The 23285-nt window shown below is 37.9% G+C and overlaps 1 protein-coding gene across 7 annotated transcripts in view; it reads left to right on the top strand.

Annotated features, from left to right (window-relative positions):
* ENOX1 (ecto-NOX disulfide-thiol exchanger 1) overlaps window positions 1–23285 on the top strand; it is a 548229-nt gene that overhangs the window by 269444 nt on the left and 255500 nt on the right. The window contains exon 1 of one of the 7 annotated variants that reach the window (XM_027873692.1): window positions 21607–21678. The exons of the other annotated variants lie outside the window; for them this stretch is intronic. The gene's annotated coding sequence lies outside the window, so the exon portion shown is untranslated. Of the gene's footprint in view, window positions 1–21606; window positions 21679–23285 lie in introns of those variants that run through there. 7 annotated transcript variants of the gene reach the window in all.

Genomic DNA, 23285 nt, shown 5'->3' on the forward strand with positions numbered 1-23285 from the left:
AATTTGGCAGAGCATAGTAAAGCTTTAGACATTCCCTCATGAGAAGATATCTCACATTCATATGGTAAGATCATATAAGATTCCTTGATAGACACAACACAGAACTTTGATAAACCTCCGTTTATTAATAATTTTATTGAAAAACATAAAAGAGGGTGAAATGTACTTGCCAGAGATATTTGCTACTGTTACAGAAGATGTCCAACCCTGAGTACAAGTGGGTATATAAATAATGGGAGGTGGGAAAGGGAGAAAGGAAGAGAAGGGGAGAAAGATAACTTGAGGAACCTGAATCTTCCAATTATCCCACTATTTCATTTTTTAACTACTCCTTTCTCCAACCAAACCTTTCGTTAGAACTACTGTCTCCACTCCTGAAACCCTTCTGTTACTTCAGGGTTTCTCTTGGTTCCTCCTTCCTCCAGAGAGCCTTTCCTAAGTTTCTCAGCTATCAATGATCTCCCTCATCTTAAATTTACATAGACCACTTTGTCAGCATCATTAACTTACCCTGATCACATTCTGCCTTTTATCACCTGTATTTGTGTACCTTCATTTCTCATTCCTCTCATTATAGTGTATGGTCCTCAGGGGTTCTATTGTTTTTAATCTTTAAACAATTCTAATTATTTTTGATTCCCCCTGTCGAGTCTCTGTCGCTTATATGGTAGCGTAAATGTATTTTCATTGTTTTGGTTTCAAGCATACGCAGTCATAAGATTGCGAGAGAAAGAGAAAAATGAGAATATGTAATTCCATAGGGCAACACTATGATCACATTGTCGTTAGGAAGTTTCCTCAAGTTTCTTCAATTTCATATGTGAATTTCCAGCCATTACATTGCATTGATGTAGTTCTGCATGTCACCCTTCCTACTCATAAACAGACTTCAGCAGTTCAACTCAGCATGGCTCCTTGTGTGCCTATAAGGAAGTCATTTGAACTCAACATGCTTTTATGGGAAGAATATGACTGCATCTACTGTTTTATCCTGCAGCTCATTTTCTATATTAATTCACAGTTCCCTTGAATTTTCTGCCCTTCCTCACATATCCTCCCTATCTTTCTAATGTTCCTGATAATGTCATCTAATGGCAGAATTCATCACAATAAGATCCCTGCCACTGCTAGCCATTACCCTGAATTTAGTGTGCTAGATTAATAAGTCACGATTAGGCTAGAAACCTTCACTGCCCTGTTTGATCTACTGGACTATAGCAAGTCTTTCGACCCTAATTAATCATGTAGCTGGTGGTATTCCCATCATACTTGAAGTTCAGTTACAGAACTTCCCACCACCCTCTCTCCCTTAAACCATTTAACTCTCTGCCTCACTTTTTTAAAATGTAACTTCTTTCTTCTTTCAAACCATATTTCATGAATTTGCCAGAATTTTAATTATTTAAGATGTTTTAACAATCAAACCAAATGCTTTTGGAGAAAATGAAGGCAACAGAATGTATAATGATCCACTTATGCTTGATATGAAAGTTTTTTTGGCAGTTGGAGGTAGTTGGTTTGGGGGTATGGGTAGAGTGTTTTTTTTTTAAGTGCCAGGGTGAATCAATTAATTAACTAATTAAAATAACTTTTAGTTAGTATTGACTATATACCAACATTGTCTTTAGTGCTGGAGGTACAAAACTGAAAAATGAGACAGTCAGTCCCTGCCCTCAAGGAGCTCATATTCTAGTTAGTTGAAGCCACACATATAGGAGCAATCAAACATATAGAGTGGATAGAAAGGCCAGGTTGTTGGTAGGCTTCTGAAGTGTCTATCCATTTTGTTAGGAGTATTTAGATTAGGTAGAATGTAAGCTTCATGAAGGCAGGAACCATTTTTGTTGTTGCTGCTGCTGCTATTATTTGAATCTCTAGCACCTAGCAGAGTATCTTGGATGCAACCTAATCAATACTTATTGGATTGGAGATAAAGATTGCTATCAGCTCAAACTCACTTAGAGTTTTAAGGGTTACAAAGCACTTTCCTCACAACAACCCTGTGAGAGAGGGGTTAAGGACTGCAAATATTGTTGGTGGTGTTGCTGTTCAGTTGTTTCAGTCATGTCTGACTCCTTGTGACCCCATTTAGGGTTTTCTTGGCAAAGATACTAGAGTGGTTTGCTATTTCCTTTTCCAGCTTACTTGACAAGATGAGGAAACGGAGGCAAACAGGGTGAAATGACTTGTCCAGGGTCACATAGCTAGAAAGACTTTGATACTGGATTTGAGCTCAGGTCTTCCTGACTCCCGGTCCAGCAATCTATAATCTATCCACTGTGCCACCTCACCGCCCAGCTGCAGATTTTACAGATTAGGTAACTTTGGTGAGAAGGTATGAATTGTTGAATCAGGAGCCAAACATCTACTGAGTGTCAGAGCCTGGACTAGAACATAGATTCTTCTAACTTTAAACTAATGCTTTTTCCACTAGGCCAGTAGCTGACTTGTAAAGTCCTACTTTCCCCAACCAGCAAAATGCCTTTTCTATTAGTGCCCTATGCAACTTTTGATATAAGGATCAAAATGAAAAAGATCAAAAAGTATAGTTCAGGAAACATGGAACAAGAACTTTCCTGTGATATGCAAATGAGGCAGCCAAATTTCCTTACGTACCTTTCATAGGAGAGGCAAGGTGAGAGTGAAGCCACTCAATCAGCTATCAGAGTTGAAACATTTAATACAGTGAATAGGGGGAAAAATTTGCACATAGGTAAGTGCCTAATAGAAATGGGATGTTTATTTTGATGTAAAAAAAAAACAAATCCAGGCACAGTGGAATCTCATCTATATGAAGCTCCTTACCTTACCCATGCAAATCTCTGCATTGTCTTATGGGGATATGAAGTAGAAGGGCCTGGGGTATGTTGCTCCTTACTTGGCCCAGTTCTATTGCTCTACTTCCAATGCTGACCTGTAATGGAGTAAAAATATCCAAATTGAAGTAGATGCTCGTAGGTTGGGTAACAGATAACCAAATTGTAGTGCACAAATACAATGGGATATGATTGTGCCATGAGAAATAACAAAAAAAAAAAATTAGAGAAGCATGGAAAACTTACATGAACTGACCCAATATGAAGAACCAAGAAAGCAATATACACAAAGACCATAATAACATAAATGGAAAGAACACAACAACAAAAAATGAGACTAAGCACTATAATTAGAATGATCAAGCTTAGTGCCGAAAATAGAGATGAGAAAAGAGATGAGAGAATTTCCCTTCTTTTCAGGAATGATTTTCAGGACTATGGGTTTGCAGAAAACTCTTTGTTAACCCATTCATGAATTTATTCAGTCATCAAACATTTACTAAACGCTTCAGTGTGGTAAGCACTATACTAAGTGTTGGGGAGACTATGACAAAAAAATAAAGCAGATGCTGCCCTTAATGAGCTTAAATGATAGAGGCAGCTTTCATAATGAATAGAGACCCAGAAGTCAGAAAAAGACCTGATTTAGCATCCAAATCTGATGCTTTACTAGATGTGTGACACTGGACAAATCACTTAACAATTAGGTGCCTCAAGAAGGCACAAACGGGTTGCCATCTGGGTTGGTAGATGGCGTTCTCACGCCAGTTCCTCCACACTAGTGAAATCACAAATCTTTCTCATATATATGTATACACACACACACACACACACACACATATATATGTATATGTACACATACATATATACACATATATGTGTATGCAAACAAGCATAAAGCTATACTATTATATACATATATAAGATAACTATGCATTAAGATATATTAATTATATATAAATATAAATAAAGATATAGTATTAATGCTGTAGGACTAATTATTGTTTATATCATTGTTTCAATGGGAAAAAAATGCATTCCAAGTTCTAACCGAGGATTCTAGGAACACAAAGAACTATAGCATTTCAGAATCAGAGGAAGGTAGGGCTAGGAGGAATATCTTTCAATGAGGGATCTCATAATTAGGAATGTCATAGTTCTTAGGGAAGTGGAGGAGATATAGGAACTCTGGAAGCTGGGGCTAAGTAGGTGGGAAGGTGGTATCTATATAGATGGAATTTTGAGCTCTGGCTCCACCAAGTATCAGTAGATTCAGTACCTAGGAGAGCAGCAATGGTTCTAGCCTCTTGGGTAGTAACCAAGGATTCCAAGGGCAGGAAGGAGAGGAGATAGTAGCACTAGTCATTTGTAAGCCAAGTCTTAATAAGTAGAAGCCTGCCTATACTGAGACAGCAGAATACCATATTCCAGGTTTTGATATCCAAAAGATATATTGATATGGAACTATGAACCTTTCTGGAATTATTTTCTGTAAAGACACTGGAGTTGGAGTCAAAAGACCTTGGCTCTTACATTTATTACCTAGGACACATCTCTTCTTTCTGGACTTTATTATCCTTTTCAGTAAAATGAGGGGGTTGGATTACTTGATCTCTCAGCTTCTTTCTGGTTCTAAATCCTATGATCCATTTTGATGTCCCTTAGTTCACAAGTTGACTCTATAGTCTCATTATCTTTCCCTTTCCAAAAATGCCTTGTGTTCTGTGGCACCTTTTGGCATTGAGGGAAGGGTTAGCAGCACTAGAGATAAGGCTAACATTGTGAATCTCAGTTAAAGGAGTGAGTGAACAAACCTTGATGGAATAGAGATGGTGCAGTCTGAACACAATGTCAGTATCAGCAAGTAGTAAAACCTTTCAACGATCATAACTAGAAATTTACCAATCAGTGAAATAAATATCTGATGCAAGGACTAAGCAAGAAAACTTTGTGTGAGTTTAGGAGCATTGTGTTAAACGCAGAGAGGTTCACTCAAAGAAGAGTGGAGAGGGAGAACTTTGTTGCTTCAGATTAGGGTGGTATGCTTCATGCTAAGCGTCAGCTGGAGGCAGGATCATTTTCTGGCAGAAACATTCTAGATCTTTTTTGCCAGCTTACACTTAGCCAAAAGCAATCCAATTGTAGGTTCAGGTAAGACGCACACAATATTTACAAGAAAGTTGTTTTGCATTGTTTTTCTAGTAATGGATTTGTGCGGCCTTATCCACCAACTCTCGTCTGGTCCCGCTGTGACCAACAGCAAACATTTTCTAGACAGCTGGATAGTTAACTACAGAGGGTAGCTGTAGAAAATCACAAAGCTAACTGGCTTAAATGGGGGTCAAATACTTGACTTAATCCTCCTTAACTGCCCTCTAACCAAATGAACTAACCAACTACAGATGGAAGAATCCAGAGAGTGCAAGTGGAACCAGAATGCTCCTAAATAGCTAGCATCAGGCAAATTAGAGGTGCCAGAGAATGAAACCATCTACTCCTCTGGCCTTGGAGTCAGTCCTGGGTCATAGGAGAACCTCTGGAATAAGTCTTATTCTGAGAAAATCTTTCCCTGAGTTAACCTATGCTTCTAGGACAATGCTAGCACAAAGAAAGCATTTAATAAATGCTTGTTTATCTGTGTATCCCATATATCCACCTCTCTCTAATACAGATATTCTTAATCTTTTATATGTGTATGTCATGGATGCATTTGTCAGTCTGTTGAAGTCTATGAACTCAGAATAATGTTTTTAAATGTATAAAAATGAAATATATGGGAATACAGAGAAAAAATATTGAAATAAAGTTCAAAATATTTTTTTAAGCTCGTGGACCCGAAGTTAAGAATCCCTGATCTTGGGGCAGCTAGGTGACACAGCGGATACATCTCTGACCCTGTAGTCAGGAGGACCTGAGTTCAAATCCAGTCTCAGACACTTGACACTTACTAGCTGTGTGACCCTGGGCAATTGCCTCACCAAAAAAAAAGAAGAAGAAGAATCCCTGATCTAATATATCCTGGTGTCCATTGTGAAGGGCTCATGTCTAGGGTATAGGAGACTATGCCCAGACAACAAGTTAGATGTGCATCTCTTTGTCTGAATGTAAGAAAAGGCTTATTTTAGTTATCTCTCCTTTTCTATGTGACCTGTACCCAGGCTCTTGGAATCTCTTGATTTCACAACACAGATCCCCAGGAAACTCAAAGGAAGCCTTGTTTCTGGCTGCCTTTCCCAGTAAATTAGTTTTTATGTCCCCATATGCCCCATCAATGCCCCAGTGCTGTTCCCAGGCACCTCACTTGGTCTGTTTCTGCATTCTCAAACAAAGGATGGACTATTTAAATAAATTACTATAAAAAATGAGTGAGTGAATTTGTGTGAGTGTGTGCCATGAGACTGATCAATGAGTAGCATTAGCATTATAAGACTTTTCCTTGGGCATACCAATATTTACACGTGTGTCTAAGTATAGTTGCTGGAGTATGATAGTTATGTCCATTTGTATACTTGATAAGTCATTTAACCTCTTTGTAAAATCTACACAATGCAGAAAATAATATTTAGAGAGATTATTTGGCTTACATGAGTGGTAGGAGAAGAATGATTTTCTAAACTTTAAATGACTATATAAATGTGAGTTGGGATTGGTACTAGACCTGTGATGTCAATGGCACAGGGAATGCTCAGATGAACAACGGCCTTCTTCCAGTGTAGGTTGACAAATTCTCTGCAACTTTTAGTCTTGGAGAGTTGCCGAGAGCCTTGGAAGGTTAAGTTATTTGCCCAGGGTTACACAGCCAGTAAGTGTCAGGTCTCCCTAATCTGAGATCTCTATCTATTATGCTATGCAGTTTCTTTAAATGTTTTCCTTTTTATGAGTAACTACATAGTACAGTGGACTAGAAGTAGGTAGGTGACATAGAAGATAGAGTGCTGCAATTGAGGTCAAGGAGACCTCACATTCTACCTTCGTTGTTGGCTTGTGACCCTGAGTAAGTCATCTAACCTCTCTAAGCCTCAGTTTCCTCATCTCTAAAATGGGAGGGGATTGGACTTGATGACTTCTAACATCTCCTTTAGCTCTAAATCTAAGATACTATGATCAGTGATTAAACATGAGATTATATACATGGAACTGAGCCAAATTTATAAAAATAAAAAGCCGTCCCTCAATTCATAAATGGGCAAAAGACGTAAAAAGGCAGCTTTCAAAAGAAGAAATCAAAGCTATCAATTGTCATGAAAAAAATATTCAAAACCACCAGTAGTTAGAGAAATACAAATTAAAACAACTCTGAGGTACCACCTCACACCCATCAGATTGGCTAATGTGACAAAAAAGGAAAATGACATGCTGGAGGGGATATGGAAAAATAAGTACATGAATGCATTGTTCGTGGAGTTGTGAACTGATCCAACCATTCTGGAGAATAATCTGTAATTATGCCCAAATGGCTATAAAACTCTGCATACCCTTTAACCCGTCAATACAACTTCTAGGTCTGTATCCCAGAAAACAAAAAGGACCTATATGTACAAACATTTATAGCAGCTCTTTTTGTGGTGGCAAAGAATTGGACACTGAGGAAATGCCCATCAATTTGGGAAATGCTGAATAAATTATGGCATATGATTGTGATAGAATACTATAATGCTGTAAAAAAATGATGAAGGAGAAGGTTTCAGAAAAACCTGGGAAGACTTGTATGAACAGATGAGAAGTAAAATAAGCAGAATCAGGAAAATAATATACACAGTAACATCAATGTTGAATTAATAATTACCTGTGGAAGACTTAGCAACTCTGATCAACACAATGACCAACCAAAATTTCAAAGGACTAATAATGAAAAATGTTATCTACCTCTAGTAGAGAACTGATGGATTCCAAGTACTAATTGAAGCATATTTTTTCTTCTTTATTTTTCTTGCCTTTTTTTTTTGGCAGTATGGCTAATGTGTTATATATAAGGGGTATTCTATTTGTTGGCTTTTCTTCTCAGATGGGTGAAGAGAGGTAGAGAATTTGTAGCTGAAAATTTAAAAAGTAAATCAATAACATGAATAATTCAAAAACCCCACAAGACTACCAATCAGAAGACATGGATTTGTCCTTAATTTTTTTTTTTTTGCTTTTTGATGAGGCGATCATGGTTAAGTGACTTGCCCAGGGTCACACAGCTAGTAAGTGTTAAGTGTTTGAGTCCGGATTTGAATTCAGGCCCTCCTGACTCCAAGGCCAGAGTTCTATTCACTGTGCCACCTAGCTGCCCCTGGCCTTAATATTTACTAAACTATATACACGTAAGTTATTTTTATTAATGGTAATTATGCACTATTATTAATAATAACTATTCACTATTGTTATAAATGAAATTATTATCTTAAAGATAATAGGCATAATAAGTCATAATCTGCTATATATTTATAAGTAAAAACCCCTCTAGTTCTTAAATGCTATGCACATTCTTAACTACCTCCTAGTTGCTGATTCATTATTTCTGAGTAGGAATTATTTCATAATAAGCCTTGAAGTAAATGTTGCTCAAGAATGAGAAGGTCAGTGGACTCAAAGAACAAAAGACATTTTTCCCCCAAGTAAGACCAGAAGGGGGAAAAATGTGCTAATGCTAGTGGGAATTCTTCTAAAATATTTGTTTTGGCTAGGTTTAAACCATCTAGCTGTGAAAATAACAAACCATCATAGCAACAGCAACAAACTGTAATTCCCAGAAAACACATTCAGCATAATTTCTTTTTATATAAATAATAAAACCATAAATAAATATTATCACTCCAAGCCAACCTAAAATGATATGTAGCACCCTGGGCCAGGTTTTGTTTTTTTTCTTTTCCCTTTCACGTCTTTGCTTCTTTAAGGTCAATTTCTTCCCTATTTTCCCCCCTCGGTAACTTTTTTGTAAATTGTATAAAAGTAACAAAACATGGAATTTTTTCCTGAAGTGAATTTGAGGAACAGGTAGATTCTGCAAGCACAACCAGTATCCCAGTTTGGTGTGTGAGTGCTTGGGATTGCAGAACAATGCCCTTGAGTACTGTGGTCAGCTACAAAGTAAGAAGACATCTTGGCCTGAATTATGATCAGAGAGGCATACATTACCAATGTTGGTTAGCCTGTGCTTAGCTGGGGGTGAGATACTTTATGCAGAGTGCTTCAGGGACATCATTAAGAGCACATTAGTTGAAAGGGTAACTCGATATGCTCTTTGTGACCCTCTCAGTACATAAGTTAATTATGATGTGCCACTAGTTTACGCTGGTTGCGCTCTGTTTCGTGTTTGGGTTCAGGCAGATTTCTGCTGATTAAGTAGCAGTACGTGGGGTGTTTTGGAACATGGATAACTCATTTACCAAAGTTCCCCAGTTATTTGAGGGCCAGTTATTCACCCTCTGCAATTAGAACATCCCACCTCATCTTCTAATGTGTTTTCTATGGCTAGGTCAGAGTATAAAATGAACACATAATGAGAAGCTCCAGGACAAAATGGCACCAGTCAGAGATTTGTCTGTGGCAGGTTTTTCTCAACGTGAGAAGAAGCTGCTGTTGCTAGCATGGATGGCTTGAAAAGGGTGATATGTAACCAATACACAGCTCCACAGGGTACACATGCAAAAACTGTTCTTTTGGGGGTGGTCGGTACTATTGGCTCCAGGACTTCACACCATTGACAACCCTGCCTTAGAGGCTTAATGTCAAGTGTTGATGCCTTTGTTCCAAAAGAGCTATTCCCTTTATCCTTGCAGGATTGCCAGCTGCACTGTTTCAGTTCCCTCTGCCTGCAGCTTTATCAGGGTGTTTGAGCCTCTATGTATACCCCAGATGTCTCCTTTGCTGCCTACAATACTTTTTTAGGCTTGGTTGTTGTGTGAGGATTGTCAATTTCAAAAACAAAGAGTTTTTATCCATTGGAGGGTGGCTGGCTCTTGACAGATTCATCTTCATTTAATTTCACAGACTCCAGTGTGTGGCTCAGGTAGCTGTGAAGCCCTGGAATCCCTGTTGTCCTGATAGAAAAGTGATATTAGACCATTTGCCCAGATTTTCTCATTGACCTTGGAGGGAGGAGAGGGATGAATTTAGTTCTCTCAGCTCTTAGATTCTGTCTTGCCACAAGGAAGGACTTTCAGATACTTTAAAACTGCCCTCAAATTGAATGAACTGCCTTTAAAGAAGTGAGTTCACCATCATTGGCGACGTTGAAGCAAAGAAAGGATCTCATCTCATCCCGCTGCATTTGGTGGCAGGTTGACCAAATGAGCCCTTTTTAATACTAAAAGTCTATGAATCTAAAGTAATCACAAATGGCATTCTGATTGACGGAGACTACTTAGAGTGGAAGTGCAGTTATTTTAATGGAACCAATGCTATTTTTACTCCTGAGTTGGTTTTTTTCAATAATGCATTTACAATTTGAGACATGGGTTATATGGCACTTCCATTTGGTTGTTTTTCTTTCATATAGTAGATATACTTAGAAAAACAGAAATCAGTGGTATACGCTGGCTTGTACAGTATGTGATATTTATCTCTATCAAGCAAGAGAATGATTTGAATCATCAATATTTCATATTTAATAATAATTGACATTTATATGGAACTTTAGAGTTTTCAATAGTATTTTCAATATTTTACCTTTTCAGAAGTATTTTCAATATTTTACCTTTTAATCGTCATATCAGCCCTTTGAGGAGAGAAGTGTAGGTATGATTTCCCCCTTTTTACAAATGAAGGGACTATGGCTTAGAGACTAGACTTACCCATAATTACTCAACCAGAAATTATCAGTGATGGGATTTGAACCTGTGTCTTCCCAACTCCAAATCCACCACTTTATCAGGCTGTTACTCCAAACTAGGCTGCATTTCAGTCTTCAAATAGGGTAATACTCTATTCAGGAAAAAAAATTATAAGGATGTGGAAAAGCTCCAAATATTTAAATCTTATTCATCTTAATAATTTGAAAATACCATGTATACAGACTTTTAAAAGAAAATAATGTGGATTGCCACATTTTGTGGAATACCTATCCAGTGATTATCTACTTTAACTCCTTTTTTCAGATGAGGAGACTAAGACCCAAAGAAATGTAATGACTTACGCAAGGTCACACAGCTAGTAAGGAGCACCAAGATTTCCTAAAAATCAGCCAAGTTCTTTTCTATTCTGCTTCCCTGCTTCTTTTCTTCCATTTGAGAATGCAAAGTATGTTCTTTGCAAAAAGTAAAATAAAATAAAATAAAGGTTTCCTCTAAGTTACTTTTCCTTCCCCCCCCCGCCCCCAGCCTTGTTCTGCACTCCTCTGTTCAATTCCATGGAGTGTTTTTCTCTGAGTCAGAAGATAATTGGCTTTGTTCACCATCTCGTGTGCGGCCTATGCTGTTGAAGTCATCTCTTCAGCAAATTGTGTCATTTCATTTGATTGCATGATTTCAGAGGGAGGCCTTCTGGTCATGTCTCAATTTTATTTTTAATGTTGAGTTCTTCAAAGACTGACATGTCATTGGGTGAAACCTTATCATTTATTCTGTAACCATTCCTTGCCTGAGATGGAAAGTGAGTGATTTACAATTTAAAATCAGGTGCTAGACAAAGTAAAAAATGGAGGCTGTAATCATGGGTCCAGAATGGCATTTTGTATTTAAGCAGCGGGCAGATTTGCCTTTTATTATTGGCACTGCATTGCCAAGCTAACACTCCCCCTTCCTTCCAGTGATTTCACTATTTTAGGACTGTATGTGCCTTTGTTATCACTAATGCCTCACTTAATGGGTCTCAAGATTCTGTTATTTATAGACTTCAGCTCATTCAGGCAGCAGCTGCCAGAATCCTCACAAAAGAAGAGGCATCATTGTAACCTGCCGAAGACCCAGCATTGGCTGCCAGGAAGGGTTAGGTTTTGGGAAATTAGCAGCTGACTTTGTAAAGGACACCCCAAGAACATTACATGCTGGCTCTCACATTAATCTGACAGACCTTTTTTAATTTCGTTTTTATTTGGTTGTTTGTTTTTTTTTTGTTTTTTTTTGGCTCTGCAAAGCAGCATGTGTTACAGAGTCTAGAGGCAAAACTTTCTCTCTTGTGTTCTTCTGATTAGCTTCAGACAGCTGAGATTTGGGATTGAGCACTAGCACACCTTAGTTTAGAAATGAATTGTCTTCCCAATGGCAACCCTTGGTTGGCTTCCTTGTACTTGCAAACTAAAAATTCGAAAATAACATTGTCTCTTTTGAGTTATACTACTTAGTGCTATGATATGATTGTTCCCCCATTGCCCAGCATTTGAGACTCTTCAAAAGAAACATAAGAACTCAGCGATCCTTCTGTTCTTGGAATCTTCTACCTCTTAGCATCACTAGCTTTCTTTAAGATTCAGATTGGGGTGTCACTTCTCGAATCTTCTCTCTCTCTCTTGAAAATGTTACATCTTTCAATAGAACATAAGCTCCCCGAGGACAGGACCTGTTCTTACCACAGTGCCTTTTTGATGTGTTATTTATTTTTCGTGTATGTAGATCTGCAATTATTTTGTAACTTATAGTATGAAAGACAGGAGGAGAAGAAGAGAGTTACCTGGGACCATGAAAAATTAAATAAACATCAGAGTTTGACTGGAACTCCAGTCTTTCTGACTCCAAAGCCATCTCTCTATTCGCTATGCTATGCTGCTTCTGGCACTTAATAAATATTGTTAAATTAATAAATTAGTGTTGAATTAACTCAAGTAATACAAAAGGGGCAAGAGAGAGATGCTGAAAGACCTATCAATTTTATGACTTTTGGACAACATATCTTTTAGGGGGTTATGTCTGGCTGAATCAAGTTTAGCCCAGCTTATGTGTCAGCCTATGACATTCTCAAAACAAGACGCTATCCTACCTCTCCTATGAGGAGGTTTCATAGCTTTCCCAATGTTAAATAACTTTGTCTTTCATTAAGTGCTTTTTAAACCTAATCCAAATCACCACTACCACAGCGTAATCCCATTTTATCTTATTTTGCCAGTAGAAATGGATAACATCTGATCATTGTCCTGTGTGAAATAAACCTTTACACATTTAATAACTTTAAATTACCCTTTTAGGTTGACTCAGACTTTATTTAATAGACCAGAGTATAAGCCTGGTAAGAGTCCAAGCTTCTCTGCCATCATCCTGGTTGATTTCTTCTAAACTATTTACACATTTTCCAAGTTCAGAGCAAAATAAATAGTTATTATTACTATTATTAAGGGGCAGTGAAATGGCATAGTGGAGAGAACACTGGACCTGGAGTTGGGAAGACCCGAGTTCAAATCTGGCTGCAGACACTTACTAGCTATGTGACCCTGGGCAAGTCACTTATCTATGTTTGCCTCAGTTTCCTCATCTGTAAAATGAGCTGGAGAAGGAAATGGCAAAATACTCCAGTATCCTTGCCAAGAAGACCCCAAATGGGGTGACGAAGAGCCAGACACAACTGAAATGACTGAACAACAAAAATTATTATTAACAATAATGATAGCTAGCATTTATACAGAACTTTAAGATTTATAGAGAACTTTACATTTGCTATCTCACTTGGTCCTCATAGAAATCCTATTAGGTATAGTAATGGGTATTATTATACATATTTTACAGATGGAGAAACTAAGACAGAGCTTAAGTGACTTGCCTGTGATCACACCAGTAGTAAGTGTCTGAGGTAATATTTGAATTCAGGTCTTCCTGATTCCAAGTCCCACGTTCTATCCATTGTACTACTTACTAACTGCCCCAGAATTTTACTAAAAGTAAAAAATAAAAACAAAACCAAAAAAAATATCATTAACTATCAGTGCAAAATGATAAACTTATTCTGTCATATACTCTAAGTGGCCACCCAACTTCTGCTGGATATTCTCCAATGAGAGGGAACCCATTACCTTCCAAAGTAACCAGTTGCACTTTTGGCTAACTCTTATTTTTTTTAATTCAATTTTATTTTATTTTTAGTTCCAAATTCTCTCCCTCCTTCCCTCCCTCCCTGCCATTGAGAAGGGAAGGAAAATAAAGCCCATTAAATATATATATATATATATATATATATATATGTATAGTCTTCTCAAACAAGTTTCCATATTAGCCATGTCAAAGAAGGAAGGAAGGAAAGAGGGGAGAGAGGAAGGAAGGGGGCAAAGGTGGAAAGAAGGGAGGGGGAAGGAAGAAAAGAGGTATGGAAGGGAGGGAAGAAGGAAGGGAGCAAAAAAGGAAAGAAGGAATGAAGGGAAGAAAGGAAAGAAGGGAGAGAGAGAGGAAGGGGAGAAAATGGTTTTGATCTATGCTCTGACTTCATCACTCCTCTCTCTGGAGATGGAAAGCATGTTTCATCATGTGTCTTTTGGAATTGTGGTAGGTTATTATATTGATCAGAGTTCCTAAGTTGTTCAGAGTTGATTCTCCTTACAATGATGTTGTTATTGTATAAATTATTCTCCTGGTTCAGCTCACTTCACTTAGTTTAGCTCATACAAGTCTTCTTCGGTTTTTCTGGAACCATTCCCTTCATCATGTCTTAAAGCCCAGTAATATTCCATTACATTCATATGCCACAACTTGTTCAGCCATTGCCCAAATTGATTTCTGCTTCTTTGCTGCCACAAAAAGAGCTGCTATAAATTTTTTGTACATATGAGTCCTTTTCCTCTTTATTCAGTCTCTTTGGAGTATAGACCTAGTACTGAGAATGCCAGGTCAAAGGGTATATACAGTTTAATTGTTATTATTCAGTCATTTTCAGTCATGTCTGACTTTTTGTGACCCCATTTGGGGTTTTCTTGGCAAATATACTGGAGTGGTTTGCCATTTCCTTCTCCAGCTCATTTTACAGATGAAGAAATGGAGGCAAACAGAGTTAAGTGACTTGCCCAGGGTCACACAGCTAGTAAGTGTCTGAGACCAGATTTAGACTCAGGAAGATGAGTCTAAAGTCTCAGGAAGATGAGTCTCCAAGCCCAATGCCGCGCAGAATTTAATAGGTAGCTCTAATTATTAAGAGGGCAGCTAGGTGACACAATGGAGTGCCAGGCCTTCCCTTTGTGAAGTGTTGGACATGACTGTAAAATGACTGAACAAAGACAAAAAATTGTTAAGAAAATTAACTCCAGACATCAAGACTTAATTTGCTCCTATGTGACTTCCACTGATTGCTCCTAGCTCTGTCTTCTTAGTCCAAACAGAACAAATATCATCCCATTTTCCCACATGATAACTCTTCAAATATTTGAAGACAACTGAATCTTCTACTCTCCACTCTAAAAATCCACTTAATATCTCTGAGCGTCAATTTCCTAACCTGTAAAGTGCGGATAAGACCTATAGTACTTACTAAGGGGTTTTTGTGCAGCTCAAATATATCAAGTGCTTTGTGAACCTTAAAGCGATACATAATTCTTGGTCATTAGAATAAATACTGGTACACAGAATCTTTTAAATTATATCTTTTATACCTAGGATAAGACTGTTAATTTATCTCAGGATAATTAGACTTCCATGTTTTGTGCTGTTTTATAATTAATTACACATTGTTCTTATTCTTTGAATAACCCGTGGTTCTTCTGTACCTTACCTGGAACACAACTTAAAATTATACAGCATTTTCTCTCTAAAAATATATTACTACTTTGTTCCCCCCCCAAAAAAAGGATCAGAGATTTTAGAGTAGTTTTAGGACTATGCCATCTATAGCTCCTATAGAAGACTCATTCTGTAATGAAAACTATTTTTATATATTAAATACATTATGTTCTTTTTGCCTTACAGACTAAAATGAGACATTTTTTCAGGGACTAGAATGAAGAGTGGAACTCTGAATGAATCTAGGATTGTTTTGACTATAAATATGCACCATTTGTGGGTGGAAATGAATAGTTTCTGAAAGACATAAAAGAATCTCTGGGTGTTCAAACAGAAAACATGTTTATATACCAGTCCTGGTGTCATATTGGAGGGAAACAATTGAAGCCCCATTTGGCCTGGACTCTTTATGAGGGATGGGTAACCTGCTTTGCTCACTAAAGTTATTCATCCATGAAAAGTAAGCATGTGCCTAGGGCTCAGAGGATATCAGGCACTGGGCCAAAGAAAATCAGGCAGGAGGCCTGAAAATAAATTGAATATGCCCTACCTCTCCTTTCAATTTACTTTTTATTTGGTTTTAATGGGAATCTTATGTTGGTGGTGCAACTGTAGGTATAACCGATACTGGCACGGTTGGGGTCTAAGGGGCAGTTGCAAGGGTTAGGAGGATTTTGCTTTGGAAAGTATGAGAAAGGCCAATGCAAATTGTTCAGGTCAAATGTAATTGTTGGAGCCTGGATGAGTTTCAAAAGCTATTTGCAAGGCTGGCCTAATCCAGTTCAAAATTAAATATAAATCCCCTTGTTAAAATGATTATGACATTGAATGCTAAATTCTGTCTTAGAATACATCTTATAAAGGAGAGTATTATGAAAGAAGTAATTTGACCTTTGGCAGAACTGTATTTCCATTATTTCTAGCCTTCTACACACGTGATTAGTTTGTGGTTCTAATCTATGTAGGTAGTTCTCCCATCGATCAGGATCACAATATATGCATGCTTTCCCTTTCCCTGTAGTTGTTGCCCATGTCATTCTATAAATCTTTCCTAGAGGATTCACTCAAATGGTAAAGGCCTTCTTTTGAGTCTTTTAATATTTCTTGAACACTGTGACAACAATTGGAACTTCCACATATCCTCTACTCATGATAGATGACTGACCAAACCTCTTTTTTAGTCACACATGTCCTCAGTAATGCCTTTTACTCCATTCCGTTTGTGTGGGTCATTGTTGATAACTTGTTGCACATATCTTATAGTGTCACTGGAAGAATATTTGTGATTTAAAATATGGGTTTTTGTGGCAGGCAGCAGATTGGTATCATTAAAAATACTCTGCCGGTTCTCAAAGGCAATTCAGGCTGCTGTCCTTTTCCTATTCCATTGTGGACCTAGCTCATTTGTCCAGCTACAGCGTCTATCCAAGATATAAACACCAATGGACAAATTCATTAAGTTACCATTCTAACTATGTTTCAGAATCTGGGTGATAGGTATTCTTTATCCATTGGCTTTTTCTTGTTAACCTAATCTTTTTAAAATAATCTTCAGTCTCATTGGCAAGGCCCCACAGGGTTTGCAGGCTTGAAATAATTAGCAAAATGGTATTTCCTAACAGAGAGTCTTGACCTTTTTTGTATCATGGACCCTCTTCTGCAGTTTGATGAAGCCTATTTACTCCTCAGAATATTATTTTTAAATGCATCAAAAAACCTAGTTTTAAAAAAGAAATTATTTTAAATGCAATTATCAAAATATTAAAAAAAAAGTTCACTGACCCTAGATTAATAAATTCTGCTTAATGGGAGCGTCTTGAGAACCTTACCATTTACAAGGAATTTTCCTTTTCTCCATACTTTGCACAAAATATCCTCCATCATGCTAATGAATTCCTTTGGAAAAGTGTATGTCTTCCTGTTATAGGCTTTGTTTGTTGTACTCAGAGGATCATTGAACAAAGTTACCTGTTTGGTCACATGTATCAAGAAGCCTTGAGTGTTTTTGCCATATGTATAGGAGATACCTTGTTGGACGAAAACCTTTAAGACTATGTTTTTTCCAACATGTCAAATGCTTTAAAAAAAATCAAGAAACAACAAATGTAGCCAGATCTCATGTTCTCTGGGTCTCTTAATCAAATAGCATTTCTCCAGGGCAGCTACTAGCAAAATGAGAAGGATTAAGAGTCTTACTTACAACAAGTATGGAGAACAGGGCAGGTTTTATAGTGACCGGCAAAGAGTGTGTGATGTGTGTATGTTATTGCTATAGATACATGACTACCATTTATGCTCAAACTGCAGGCTGGGCTTCCTCCTAGAAGAAACAGTAAAAAGCTTTGAGGAGTGCCTCTATACTCTCTAGGTTATCTGGGAGAACTAAGTGTTCCTTTAATAAAACTAAAGAAAGGTTTCAATGGGAGAATGAAGAAGAAAATGGATTGAACGAAGCATCCCACAAATCCTGACCTCTCAGCAGGTTGAAGGGGAGAAGAATATCACTGAGAGGAGAAAGGGGAGGAAAAAGGACTGCTGAAAATTAGGAGCTAAGAAACTAATTCGAGTCTCCTCTTGAAGAGGGAAGTTGTTTATTTAAAAAAAAATGCTTGATCTCCAAGAAATGACAGCATATAGATTCACAGCTGTGCTGGCAGGGAGATACCATCAAGAAAGGGTCAGACGAGTAGTGGGAGTTGCTGACTTCCTGCCGATGGGGATACCAAGGAAACTTTTGGTAGCCCTGGTAACACTAGAGAAATTTTCTGCCTTTCCAGCTCATGTATTCAAGACTGACAAAAATAACCTCTCAAGACCTACCAGACCATGAAACCATTTCCCACTTCTGGAGTACCCCACAGTCACAAATGAAAGTGTCACAAGGAGCCTAGAAAGCATTCCTACAGATGATCAATCTTGGTCAAGAAACTCAAGACCCCTGTGTGACCCTGGGCAAGTCACTTAACCCCTATTGCCTTACCAAAAAGCAAACAAACAAACAAACAAAAAACTCAAGACCCCCAGAACATGGGTGGTGTGTTCAACGCTGTTACCCTCAGAAGTTAAGGGCTTTGGAAGGGAAAGGCAGATTTGAGAAAGGAACAAATATTTAAAGAAAGCAGTGTCTGAAAAGGAGGTTTGGATTTCTTTCCTTGGACTTAAAATACAGGAATAACAGGTTTCTAACCTCATTATTTGTATCTGAAAAAAAAAGGCCGTTATGTGTCTGGAGTTCTGCGAATCCTATCCAAAGGCAATAAAACTAGAAAGGGTGGGAAAAACCTACGTGTCATAAAGAGTAGCCACAGAATAGACCTAGTATAGCAGTATAGATGAACCGAAATTCACAGGAGAGCAAATCCAACGAAGGAGCCAGGAATAAAACCTATGTCTATACAAGTATGAACAAACAAATTAACTTGAGAGCCTAATGTGAAAAGGCAGTTGTGTTTGACATTGTACATTTGGAACTTGGGATGGGACTTGTGGGATAAGATCCATAACTGATCTGTGACACTGGAATATTATGTCTTACTGAAAAGAAGTGGGATAAAAGGGAGAACAGAGAGGCATTGAATGTCAAAAGGTTATTCTAATAGGAAAAATTCCAGAACTAGATAGGTAAGCGTTGTGGAGAGCATTTGGGTGAAAAGTTAATGGAGACAGAAATGGAAATGATGTTATCATCAGAATATATCCTAGAGGCCACTTGTACAGAAAAAGGAATATATTGAAGTTTGAAAAGTAAATCACAAGCCAGGTAGTGAGGCACAGTATATTAGTAAAAGTGGATTTTAATTATCTAGACATTTGCTAAAGCTCTTTGTCCTTTGCCCCCTTTCCTTCTCCCCCTTCTTCCTTGCTGTCTCCTATTTCTATTTTTCTTTCTCCTCTTTCTTCTCTTCCTTCTGCATCTTTTTTCTTCCTCTTTCTCCTACTTTTCCTTCTCCTCTGTCTTCTCTTCCTCCTCCTCCTCCTCTTCTTCCTATTTTTTCTTCTCCTCTTCTGTCTTTTCTTCCTCCTTCATCATCTTATCTTCCTCTTCTTCCTCCTCCTCCTCCTCCTCCTTTATCTCCTTCTCTCTCTCTTTCTCATTCATATATATAGAACAGTTAATAATTTCTTGATTTGCCTTCATGATAATTTCATACTTTAAAAGGTTGGGGAACCAACATCAGTATTTTCTTTTCTGGATCCAATGCTTATCCCCAAAGAGCTTCTAGGTGCTAAAGAAGAAATGAAAGCTAATGCAGACTTGGGTTTCATTGAGAGTCATAGTGTCCAGGACTATGGTGATTATACTCATGTTGTACGTTGCCCTTATGACATCTAAATTATCGTGTTGAGTTTTGGTTCCACCTTTTAGAAAGCATACTACTGAGCTGTAGAATGGGTAGAAGAGGTGGAGGATTGTGACGGTCCTGCAATTCTTCCATATGACAATCTGCCAAAAGAACTGAGGATCCTTAGTAGCTCAGATAACAGGATGAGGCAAGTTGGTTCTCTAAGGATTTGAAAGACTGTCAGGAAGTAAAAGGTTTAGACTTGTCTTGCTTGGCCCAAGGTGGAATTGGCAAAAAGGCAGATCCAGGCTGGATGCAAAGTAAAACTTCCTAGCCATTAAAACAAAAGTGGAATGAATTGCCTCACAAGGTGGCTGGTATTCCCCCCTTGGAAGTCTTCAAGCAAAGTGATTGCATTATATCCCCCACTAGAATGTAAGCTCCTTGAAAGCAAGGGCTGTCTCACTTTAGCATTTGTGGTCCCAGTGCTTAGCATAGTTCCTGGCACATAGTAAGTCCTTAATAAATGCTTGCTGATTGATGGATTGACTAAAATAGCCACAGGGATTCTGGTTTAGATGTGTTTTATAGTACATGGCTCCCACAGTCCCTTCCAACTGTGAAATTTTCTGATTCGATCATTGTATGACTATGGAGATAATGATCCATTAAGACCATCATTTTCAAAGAGTGCCTGTTCGTTTCTCCTGTTTTCATCAAAGGTATCCCTGATATACATGTCTATCTTTTCATATATATATATATACATATGTATATGTGTATATATGTATGTATTCACAAATATATTTTCATAAAGATTTTGTAGAGATGAGGCATTACTGATTTCTTTTCAGCTCCCTTTTAATATAATAAAGCATATCTGTTCTTTTCTCCTCTTTTCCTTCTCTGGGATGTCTTGAAAATCAATCCCCCAGTGCCTTTTTATCAAGGACTAGCTTTCATACAATTTCTTCTCTATGTATTTGTTCGGGTCCTGACTTTATTTTAAGTGCCTAAAGTCATTAAAATGGCAGAGCCAAGATTCAGACCCCAATCTTCTTTCTGATTACAAATCTAGTATTCACTCTGGGACACCATTAAACTACTTTTTATTCCTCACACTCAGCAGACACTCCATCTCCAGACTCTTTCCTTTTATACTGCCTGTTTCCCATGCCTGGAATGCTGTCCCTCATCCCCTCCATTTCCTAGCTTCTCTGGTTTCCTTTAAGACTCAGTTCAAATTCCCTTAGTGCCTTTCCTGTGAGATTGACTTCCATTTACCCTGTCTGTATATTATCTGATTGTAGTCCCCCCCCCTCCATTAGAATATTAGTTCCTTGGGGGCAGAAGCTACCTTTCTTTAGATCATCAGCATTTTCCCTAGGGCCTAGCACATAGTAAGCATTCTAGAAATGATTGTTGGTTGACTGAAGAGTGATTGTGTTTGGATGTACATATCATCGTATACTTTTCCCTCGCTGCCATTTTTGAGAGCCAATGACTTCTTCTGATAGGTCAGGATAGAGCTGTTGCATCTTCTCACCCATATACTTTCTTCCAATTCATTATTGGTTTTGACCTTTGCTTCAACTAATTAGTTGACTTCATATAGTTGTTTCTTTTCTGTTAAAGTACATTCATTTTTGTTTTTTCAGGTAATGTTTGGTGTTTGCCATATCTAGCCACTAAATGTTCATTTTTCATAGTTAAATTTTTAAATAAAGCCTTTCTCACGTGTTGCTTCTGAGCAATAGACAAAACTCCCATCTTTTTGTTTTATTAATTCATCTATGTATTTAACATATTTTTCACTCTTTCCTTGTGTGTACCTTCACAAAGAAGTCATCGTTCATCAAGGCATGTGTTGGCTTGTTTTGGAGGAGCCAAACTACTTCATATAATTTCTCTACACCTTATTTCTCCACAACAGATGTTGGTTCATAGACTGCAATTATCTTTGTGGTAGGTTTCATTTTGCTCTGTTTTGCTTGTGCTAATCTTGATTATAGGAGACAGTTTGACATAGGAAATAGATTTCTCCATTTAGAGTCAGGAAGCCCTAGTTTCAGATCTTATCTTTGGTACTTAAAACTTAGGTGACTATGAGTAAATCGCTTAACTGCTTGAGTGAGCCTCAGTTTCCTCATCTGTAAAATTGAGATAATAATACCTTTAATACCTGCCTCTTGAGATTGTTGTGAGGTCCAAACGTCTATAAAGTGCTTTGCAAACTTTGAATCACTGTATAAAAGTAATTACTGTACAGTGAGATGACTGTATGTCATGTGATTGATATTTTATGTTGCTTTGGAAGTAGTTCTGTTTCCTCTTCTATCATCAGTTTTGATATTATGCACCTATTTATGGCTTCCCTTTATGGCTTCTGATTTTAATATGCTACTATAGCAATGTAGAGGCAGCTAGGTGGTTCAGTGGATAGAATTTGGGTTTGGAGTCAGGAAGACCTAAGTTCAAATCAGACCTGAGACACTTACTAGCCGTGTGACCTTAGACAAGTCACTTAACCTCTGTTTGTCTTAATCCACTGGAGAAGGAAATGGCAAACCACTCCACTATCTTTGCCAAGAAAAGTCCATGGACATTATTGGCATGCTGTGGTCCATGGGGTCACAAAGAGTCAGACACAACTGAATGACTGAACAAATATTAATAAATAAATGGTTCATTTTTTCCCAAAACTGTGTCAAGTCATTGGCAAGACAAAGCTATTACATTAAGAGTACCCAACAAATTAAAGTAGTTAGACAGTCCAAAACAACTGATTCTTAATACCCTCTGTATTCTTTTCTATAGCTCCACAATTTCTATGCAAAAGGAGATGCCCAGAATGGAGGGCCATCTGGTAACTGTGTTTGTCTCATGGATCATCATGGACAATGAATTCATAACCTAGTGGCCAACTTGATCATTATGAACCTCTTGCCATTTAGGTATACTGGTCCTCAGATGACAGAATAGGCTGTTGCTTCAACCATATTTGAAGCTTTCCTAGTTTGGAAGACCTGTCAGAGCTTATGGTAGCCTCTAAAAACTCATGGTCATTTTTACTCTATAATGAAGTCTCAAAACTAGACTTCTGTGGAGACCTGAGCTGGGGCTAAAATAAACCACTAGAAAATCAGCATATAAATTGATCAGGCATTATTCAACACGTGCAGTTGGGGAATATCTGTATGTTGCTCTTTAAAGCAGCAATTCAACTTGAGATTTAATATCTATGCTATTTAAGAATTAAGTAAGCATGTTAGTGCAGCAGCTAGGTGGTGCAACGGATAGAGTACTGACCATGGAGTCAGGATGACCTGAGTTCAAATCTGGCCTCAGGCACTTATTATCTATGTGACCCTGGGCAAATCACTTAACCCTTTTTTGCCTCAGTTTCCGCATCTGTAAAATGATCTCGAGAAGGAAATGGCAAACCACTCCAATCCCTCTCCCAAGAAAGCCCCAAAAATGGGGTCATGAAGAGTTGGACACAGCTGAAACAAATCAACAACAACAAATATGTTGGTTAGTGATATACCGCAAGTGGAGCTGCGAATGTACTG

The sequence above is a fragment of the Vombatus ursinus genome, unplaced genomic scaffold, assembly GCF_900497805.2.
Source record: "Vombatus ursinus unplaced genomic scaffold, bare-nosed wombat genome assembly UNPS02014802.1, whole genome shotgun sequence".
In the NCBI taxonomy this organism is placed as follows: Eukaryota; Metazoa; Chordata; class Mammalia; order Diprotodontia; family Vombatidae; genus Vombatus; species Vombatus ursinus.